This window comes from Columba livia, chromosome 3, assembly GCF_036013475.1.
Source record: "Columba livia isolate bColLiv1 breed racing homer chromosome 3, bColLiv1.pat.W.v2, whole genome shotgun sequence".
Classification (NCBI taxonomy): Eukaryota; Metazoa; Chordata; class Aves; order Columbiformes; family Columbidae; genus Columba; species Columba livia.
The window spans coordinates 81,624,353-81,633,705 of NC_088604.1; the positions used below are offsets into that span (position 1 = coordinate 81,624,353).

General features: G+C 40.7%; 1 long non-coding RNA gene across 1 annotated transcript; it reads right to left on the reverse strand.

Moving 5' to 3' along the window:
* Positions 1 to 143: 143 nt before the first annotated feature.
* Positions 144 to 9,329, reverse strand: LOC102097477 (hypothetical protein). The gene is made up of 3 exons (XR_010471509.1): positions 9,206 to 9,329; positions 3,651 to 3,751; positions 144 to 1,494 (listed from the first exon to the last, which is right to left on the reverse strand). It is a non-coding gene; the product is annotated as a hypothetical protein (long non-coding RNA).
* Between the last annotated feature and the right edge of the window lie 24 nt (positions 9,330 to 9,353).

Here is a 9,353-nt window from a genome sequence, read left to right on the forward strand (position 1 = left end):
ACCAAATGGGAAATGGTCCCAGCCACAAACATTTTACACAATTATATTATCCAATTGTCTTCCTTAATTGTCACAAGTAAAGCAGAGACACTTTATTTCTTTGAAGAGATAATCAACTAAGGTACTGCACTGCACAGAGTAAATTAGAAGAAGAATATTTTTTTTTATTGTGTGTTAGAGAACAGAGGATGCTACTAGAAAGAAATCAAGCACAGAAAAGCATACCAGGCAAGTGACACTTCCAAATAGACCCACTCATCTTCAAGCAGCCTTTTCAATGCTGGATCTAGTACAAAGCTGTGTGTTAACAGACTTGTTGGTATTAGCAGTGGACTTTCTCTATGTCAATGTCACTATATTCCTTTGCAGGTTAGTTTCTTTCCACCGGCATCCACAGTTATATTGCGGACTTAAATGTTCCAGGTGTATCAGTTGTTCTGTTGATCCAGATCATTACTGTAGTACAGAAAGGTATCTTGACAAGACAGACTCTTTCAGCATGGCAGAAATTCATGGTGGTATTGGCTGCAGTAGTTAGTTTGCCAGAATTTCATTACAGCCCTTGCTAGTGCTTTACAAAATCTGGGACGTTCTTCAGCTGCCCTCACCCACTGGGGTAGTTCAAGCTGAATGGCATCAATGGTGCCAGAATTACGGGAACCAAAAGTCTTTGTTATGTATCCACCGCTATAATAGCTCCCATTATTTGGGCTAGGATTGGATGGAGAAGGCACGCAAACATAACTGTTATTTTGATCTTCAATATATTTACCCAAACTTCTGTTCCCTGAAACCAGAGTCTCAGAAGAAACATTGACTAGCTGGCTGGCCAGGTGGCTAATTGAGGAACATGATGCAGAGAAAATGCCTGAGTTGAGGGAAGTTTTTGAAAGTGTGTAACCTAGTTCTATCCACCGTTCAGGATGTGCTTGTCCATGGATATCCAGAATCAGGCCCCCTCTCATCTGTGATTTTGCAGTGGTCAAAAATCCCATATACTCCTCCCAGGCCTGCTCTGCTTGGGGAATTCCAAAGGAGGCTTCATCCTTTTCCCTGTTAGCATCCATCTTGAACCTCTGCAGGTGGTTTATAATGATATGTGGGAAGAAGCCATCAGTAATTTCGTTGATTTCTTCAGCAAGAGCCTGAGCCAGCTCTATAGTGTACCTGTCTTGGTTGGTAGACACTTTACATTTCTTAGAATTTTGAGTACTTCCAGGAGGACACTCATGAGAGAAAATACAAGAGGATGACTTTGCATCCCAACAAGCAGCTTCTCGATCGGGGATGTCTTTGGGTTCCATTGACCCACCGTGTGGGACAGAGAGAATAAGGTTCATGTTGCCTACCTGATATTCTGTGAAATTATTATGACCAAATATAACCTCTTTGGTGCCAGTGGCTTTCAAAAGCAAATATGAAGTGGAAAGAAGGAACAGATACATATCCTTCATTTGCTGCTAGAAGACTCAGCAATATGAAATATTTCAGCACCTACATAAAAGCAAAAGACAGAATTTAGGTTACTTACAGCTGGAAACACATGAGAGACTGTTCAGCTGCGGCTGGAATAATTAGTTACTGGTTAACGTATTTTAATTTTATTTCATGTAGCACAAAGAAGAAGAGTGCTTATATGAGAAACAAAAATGAACAGGGAACTTAGTGTGGCTAGATGTAACTGATGCAGTTTCCAAAAGAGAGGATTCTCCCAGAATAACAGGGCAAGGGAAACAGTAGGTTACTGGACATCCTTCATTTCCCCAGAAAGCACAAACACTATTTGATCATCCTATCTGATGCTAGAGAAGCACTGGATCCCAGAAGAATATTTGAAATATTTTTTCCCACCAAAGCCTCACTCTATTTGCACTTCCAAAATGTAAGAAAATTCTAATGAAATTAGATAAAACATCTATCTCACTGACCCGTGTGAAATATTTTTCTGTTATCCACATGGTAGAGGCTATGTCACCTCCAGCTAACACTGGGCTTGTCTAAAATAAGCAGATTGATAAAAATTAAGTGCTACCAAGATCTACCTTTATCTGTGTTCTAGGCTGAGTTAATTTGATAGCATTATAGATAAGCACCAGTTAGTGCATTCAGGAGTGACTCCATTCTGTTTAGTTTTCAAATCTACGTTCTCTTCAAGGGAGCCAAGATATTTTTAAGCTATTTTTTGGAAAGCTGGAATTCAGCAAGGTGCTGACAGTGCTTTCTGGTTTGAGGGCATTACATCTCTAGAAGGCTCAGAGTCTTGAGTGTAACTGTGTTGGATGACTGTAAAAATGAGTGAGTAAAGTCAGTAAAGAGCAGAATAAAAAAGGATACTTTTCACTTCCATGAATTAAAAAAAAACTCAATATAGGTCAGATGAGTATGTAAATGGGCATATTTGCAGATGAGGGGGGCTGCCCTGTTGTCTCTTCCCCTGCTGTCATTACATCACCTGCAGAAATGCAAAGGATAAGAGGAGCAGACGAGGGAGAGAGTGAGAAAGAAGATGTGCAAGAATCTGTCCACAACACATGGCCCAAGAGCACATATGAAAGCACCCAGTAAGACTGAGAGGGTGGGGTGTAGTATGAAAACACCATCCCATCAGCTGCCTACTCTAAGAAAAGGAGAGGGCAATTTCACCCAAATAATGCAGCGAAAGATTCTTTTCCCGCTATGAGGGAATCCTGCTGGCTTTTTAGAGACAACCTCTGCTGTGCACTGAGCTGGTCCACACTGAGGAGTCTTTCCCCAAAAGCAGATATTTATCTTCCTCTCTTCTTTCTGGGCTGGAAGTCCTATATAAGTCTTTGAGCTGGAATCAGAGCCCTGAGAATCTCATCTACAGTTTTCCTGCAGCGCATGATTAACAGCTTTTTTAGTTTCTTTTTAACCCTTCAGTTAAAAGGCCCTTTTACTTGAGCTAGTGGCTTAAAACAAGCTTTCATCTGACTCCTTGTATAGTCCACACCTTCACTTGGTAGTTCAGTTTGCATTATCAGAAACGTTTGGGAAATTAATATTTTCAAGCATTATTCAAAATCCCTCTTATCGGAAAAGCAGGCTGCACGTGCAGTGTGTAAGTCTAGGAATAACTTACCTCAGGTGCAGTGGGGCCCAGCACCAAGTTAAATCAATCAACAGCAGCAACTCCCAGGTGTTGCTCACCTGCCTCAGGACTCTGGTTTCCTTTGCTGCAGGTTCTCACCTTAAATATGATGACACAGCTGTTCCTTTCCCACCACCTGCCAAACTGTTTGTCATCATCTGCAGCAGTTTCCTTGTATTTTTTGCAATATCTTGTTAATGATTGAATCAAGCTGCTAACACTACTAGATTATGCCTTAAAGATATATGGATACAGCTTTGTTTAATTCCCAGACTGGAAGAAAGTGGCCTTGGCACAGCTCTGAACAGATTTGGAGAGCCTGGAGAGACTCAATGACCCCAGACTGTTTTTAAACTTTTCTGGACAACATGGAGGGGATGCAAAGGAAAACTCTTAAATCACAGTAATACAAGCTAGAACTCCTCTTCTGGACTTCATGATAGCAAAACACACACCTTTCCAAAGGATTTTAACTCAAAGGGATGGTGTTTGGAGAAGCACAGAAGCACCTGCAGCTAGGAGGAAATGCTAGAAAATTTACCTGTTTGTCTTCTTCACCACAAGGGTGAGATCCACGTGCCCAAGGAACAAAACGACTGTAATAGGTTCCAAGTTCTCTGTTGATCGTAGGCAAAGATTTACCTATAAAGAAAGGGAGAGAGAGTTGTTCCTGCCTCTGCACCTTCAAAAGTGAAACTCAACTGACCTTTGCACTCGATTCAAGCCAGGGCTCTCTCTGTCCCAGAGGTCTCCAGGGGCTGGGCTGAGCCATGCAGCTCCGTGCCACAGGGGCTTTGCCGGCACCTGGATGTATCATTTCACAAGGAAGGATCACAAAAAGGGAAAAAAAAGATGCACTGGTTAACCAGAAGCTTAGCATTCTTTTGTTCTCTATACTGACATGTTTCTAGAGATCAAAAATCTCTAACCAGTAAAGGCGGCAAAACTGGTAATGCAGAGGGTTTTGAGCTTTAATGGCAAAAAATGGGTGTCCTAATTCTGGTTTTGGTTTTTGAGGTCTTCTGGGGAAAGTCTTGGCATTTTTCTGAGACTTCACTGTAGGAAAGGTGATGGGATACATCTGTTCATTTGCACACTCATCTGTGCATTTGAAGCTGTCCATTATCTCTTCCTGACTGAGAAAATACATTCTCTCCACTCAGAATCATTCCAAGATATGCCTGGCAGAGAAAAGGACTGAAACAACTGGACACAGGGAACTGAAAAGACCTCTGAGTTGAAAAATAAAGATAAAAGGACAGATTGGCAAGGTTGGGATTAGAGTGTCCTTTGGAATACAAGAAGGAGGTGAAAGATCTCAACATGAAGGATGGTGAAAATACAGCAATTTGTAATAAGGCAGAGAAGCATGAAAGAAAGGCAGAAAGAGATGGGGCAGACTACTGCTTTGTTTTGTTGGTTTTCTTTTGTTTGGTTGTTTTTTGTTTGTTTTTCACAGCAAATCAGCCAAATAGAGTTAAATACAAGGGTAAAACACAATCCATGGTCATCCATGATACTTTTTCAGTTTTGGGTCCATGAGCAAGCATGGTATGATCACATTTCCTGGTGTTCTCACTTCGGTACTCATGTGCAGGAGCTCACAGTTACATGTTACTGACAGGATCCCATTCTGTTTCTCATTATGTATCATTTCACATTATTTTTAGTAAGGAATGCAGAACAACAGCTACCCAGCTTATTGTCTGTGATAACTGGTGTACTGTCTGTCCTCTTCAATATTTTCATAAAGATCAAATAGGCAATGCATAGGTATAATAATCTGTAAACTGATTTGGTTGATTTAAAAAATGTGCCTCTTCTCCACATCTTCAGGCTTCTCATTGTAGAGTAAATCATGAACCGGGTTTCTATTAAGCTTCTACAAATAGTTATGCAAGATATTAAAAATAATTACTTCTATGTGTTTTCTTGTAAATGGAAATTCCTTCTAAAAATTAAAACATTTACACACACCCCCAACAACAACAAAAAAAATGTCGGGACATTCTAGTACCTCTAGAAACAAACTGAACCTGCAGGCTGGTTAGTGCTGAGGAAAAAAATCTAAACACATCATGCTCCTGCAAAATGGGTTGGAGAGCACTTTATTTTCAATACCTTTCAAATGTCTTTGTTCTGCATTCTGTTTTCAATCTCACCTTATGTCCTGTGGTGAAAACTAATACTGAAGCAAGCAGAAGGGCTGGGGACCTGAGCAGGACATGAGCATTTTTCTCCTTTCCTGGCAAAATGTCCAAAAGCAGAGGAGTGTTAGAGATACAGACGAGAAAGCACTTTCTGGGACCACATTATGGCTATGGTGTCTCCGAGTGACTAGCAACTGAAGACGGTTGTCACTTCTTACTAAGTAGAAGCCTCCAGGATGAGTCTGTGCAATTTAAACACCAGCAATTTAAACATTTTTGTTTAAATTATCTGCTTTTTCAGAATGTTTGGAATCCAAACAAGTGGACAGCCTTCCTGCTAGACACTAATACATACTGTTGTTTTCATGATGCACATCAATAAGAGACTGCCCATGGATGCTCCTTCATATACCTGAGAATTACTGCTTGATCACTCAAAGCAAAGTCAGAGAACTCATAGCAATGGAGCAGATGACCAAATCAAAACATTGGTAACGCATCGTGACGGCAGAGAGCAAGTTTCCACTGGCAGTAAGAAGGGATTATTCATGAGCAACTCATGATTAGTCATGATTACTTATGAGCAACTTGGTTTTGCTGTTCACTGGCAAGACGTGGATTAGTGGTTCTTTGCCTGCAGTGGAAAAACCCAGGACACAAGAGAAGGTCAGATGAACTTGGCACCTCCAGCCAAGCATGCTATTGACAGACATCCATTCAAATATGTCTTAGCTGGAGCTGACCTCAAGGAGCTTCACAAAGTATTATTTGGCAGAGCTGTGTTCTCTTTGTGACCACATTCTCATGAAGAAGTTGATGGGCCCAGACCTTACTGAAGTGATACGGTTCGTTCAGGGAGGGAATGCCGGAATCGCCCTCACAGATCTCTTCCCTGGAAAACTAATCCAAGAGCTGTGCTCACCCAGCAGTGAACAGATAGGAAATGTGACCAGCCTAATGAGGTTATGTGGGATTCTGATGCAGGCAATTAAGACGGCTTCTCTTCCATTCTGTACCTGTCAGGGGCTGAAGGCTGCAAACGGTATTAACAGTTCAACAGAATTAGTTGATTAAGTGAGATACTGCTCACATAAATCATGCTCGTGGCCTGGCCTGACTGAAGCAGATGGCAGTTGCAATAATAACTAGATAATCTGGGGTTTTAATGACTTTACTCACATTATTGGTATAATATTTTCTTGATAAATGAGGAGCTTTTAAAAACATTTCCTCTGCTACTAAATATAGTTTTCAGGATGTCTTCCTCTAGACTTCTCTCAAGTGTGTACAAGTGGCTACATGAGTTTGCTTGTGCTATTAAGGCCTGGCTTCTTAGCTAAGCTAAAAAAAAGTGTGAAAATATGCTGTCCATAAATGGAAATTTCAAGAAAAGGCAGATAAAAGGTGCAATAAATGTAACTCTGCTACCTATTGGAGAGAAACCAAATTTCTTTTCCAACACTGATTAAATGGTTCAACTAACTGCCAGCCAGACTTTCTGAAATAAGTGATCAAATTCTTAAGCAGTGAAGACAATATGGTGGCAATAATAAGGAATCAACTGTATTTTTGGACAAACTAGTATAAACCAGGTACCTGATCATCAGACACATCACACAGGGATAAGCCCATCCGATAATTCCTAGTCATGTAGGAAACAGAGAGGCGGGAAAAAGAAAGCTCTTCAAGGTACTTTGAAGTGAATTTATGCTGTTGCATTTATACTGCTTATTGCATTTATGCAATATTTATTTATTTATGCTGGTCCATGAGGCCTGGAAGGACATGTACAATCATGTTGTTCATGAATGGACAACTTTATACATCGAAATGAGTAATTTCCTGTTTGTAATTACAAAAATACCAGATATTCAAGCTCCGTGAAATTTCAAGCAAAGTACTACATTTAGTTCCTATTCATCTCTATCACTTTTCCTTTGTTCTAAGACAGTATCATGATTTCTCAAACTCTCTGCACAGCGACAGACATCCCCTAATCAGGATTCAATCACCAGCTTCACAGATCTCTACTAAGAGCAGCTTAATAAAGCAGTTAAACATCATCATGCTTTCTTTTTTAATTTCAGAAAATAAGTAAATAAAAACACCTACTCCAGTGTGGTGGTAATTTTTATTCTAGAATGTTGGCAAGACTTCTGGTCCAGCAATCTCATTACTTGCAGCTGGAAACATGCACACGTATTTATTCCAGTGTTATCTGAGTGCTAGCTCAACAAATGAAGCAGACATGCAGGTTTTTATGAGTGCAGGGAAAATTTGCATAATTCAGTATTGCATGCCTAGTCTCTCTATTTCATCTTAATTCTGTCCCCATTCTTACAGAGTTTGTAGACTGCATTTGTTCTCTTTAGCAATATATTAAAACGTATTTCCTGAGGACGAGAAACATAAGGAGGAAGATCAGTCTGAGACTGTTCCAGGTTCCAGCACATGTGCTGCCAGCGGTGTTAGAGAATAGAAGTATGAAGAAATTAAGATGGGCACTGTAGAGGCCCTTGTCATCCTAGTCTGTAGTACATGCAGGCAACATGCTGGTATCAAACTATGGTTACTGTATTTAATGTGTCAAATAGGCAGAATGAGATAATGCAACAGATGGTTAAACAGGAACTCAATCTCATGCATGAGACATCCCAAAACACTAACTAGATCTGTGAAACAAAAATATTATTTGTATGCCTTTTTGTATGTAGTTGGACTATTCTTGTAAAACTCTCTTGTGCACCACTTCAAATTTCAGTATGTGATAGGGATGTTTAGGACTTTTTTTAAAGGAAAGCCATTATAGTAGTATGTAAATACAGATGTAAAATTGGAATTTTGACAACCTGCTCTTACATTAACTCCAGGGTTTCACTGCTGCAATATCCATCCCTCACCTCTTCCTTTGCAGTCAGTAACCTGCTTCCATTCTCTCCTTCCCTGTTCAGTGGGTTAGCAAGAGGACTCAGTCCTTTGACCTGCCAAAATTCTATGATGCTTTTTTATTCCAGTATACTTAATGTTTAGAATTTTCTTGTTCATTGTTGTTATCCGTGTGCCGTCTTCTACTGCATGTCATGGAGCCTTTGATGTAATTGAAGCGATCTGGAGCAATCGCTGTGAAGAATATTGTCAGAAATGGATCATCCGGTATGATTGTCACCTCAAAATGACTCATTCCGAACACAGGTCACAGCAATAGTACAAACTGATGGTTACTGTATCTAAGTTCCTTATTCACAGATCAGTAACTTTTACTTACCGGTGTTTAACTTCTTCACGTTCAAATATTGTAAGAAAGCTACAGATACAAATACATTATTACTTCTATGATGGTTCCTCTGCTGGTTGATATTTTTCTTTTTTTTCTGACAACTACCTAAAAAATGTTTCTGTATACCAGGGTACAGATATGACCAGACAGCAAGGATAAAAAGAAAGAACCGAAAATAAATGCTCAATACTATGATGACACACTCTTTCCGGGATGTTGACCATAATTTTCTCCGCTAGCGACTTAGTGGTTATAGAAAATTTGCATTAGGAAGTATTGCCAACACTAAGCTTTCAAATACACGTGTTAGTCCCAAAGTAAGGAGCAATGTTTTACAATTTTCTACGCTTTACTGAGAGCCAGCAGAACTGAGTTTGGCACGGTAGGTGCTCACTCAGTGCTACAACACTGAATGTATTTCAGTGTATTGAATGTGTTATAGTATTTTTGCAGATGCTTGCATTAGCTGCACTGCCTTTGCTAGCAGTAAATTTCATGGTTTCCCCTTTAATGTCAACCCCCTCAGAACCCCATTCCTCAGCATTTGTGGCCGCCCTACAAACACTCTCTCTTTAAATCCTCGCCTTTCAGGCTCGGTTGCGAATGAAAGTGAAGGTGCCGTAAAACTCCCGGTTTGTTGTCCCAACACAAGAGCGATTCCGAAATTACCAGCCTCTCAGCGTCAGTTTCGCCAGGGAACCGACAGCCCGAGTCACGGCGACCCCCAAACGCCGAGCCGAGCCCAGCCGAGCCCAGCCGAGCCCAGCCGAGCCCAGCCGAGCCCCCTTACGGGGGTGGAGCTCGCGCCCAAATGCGC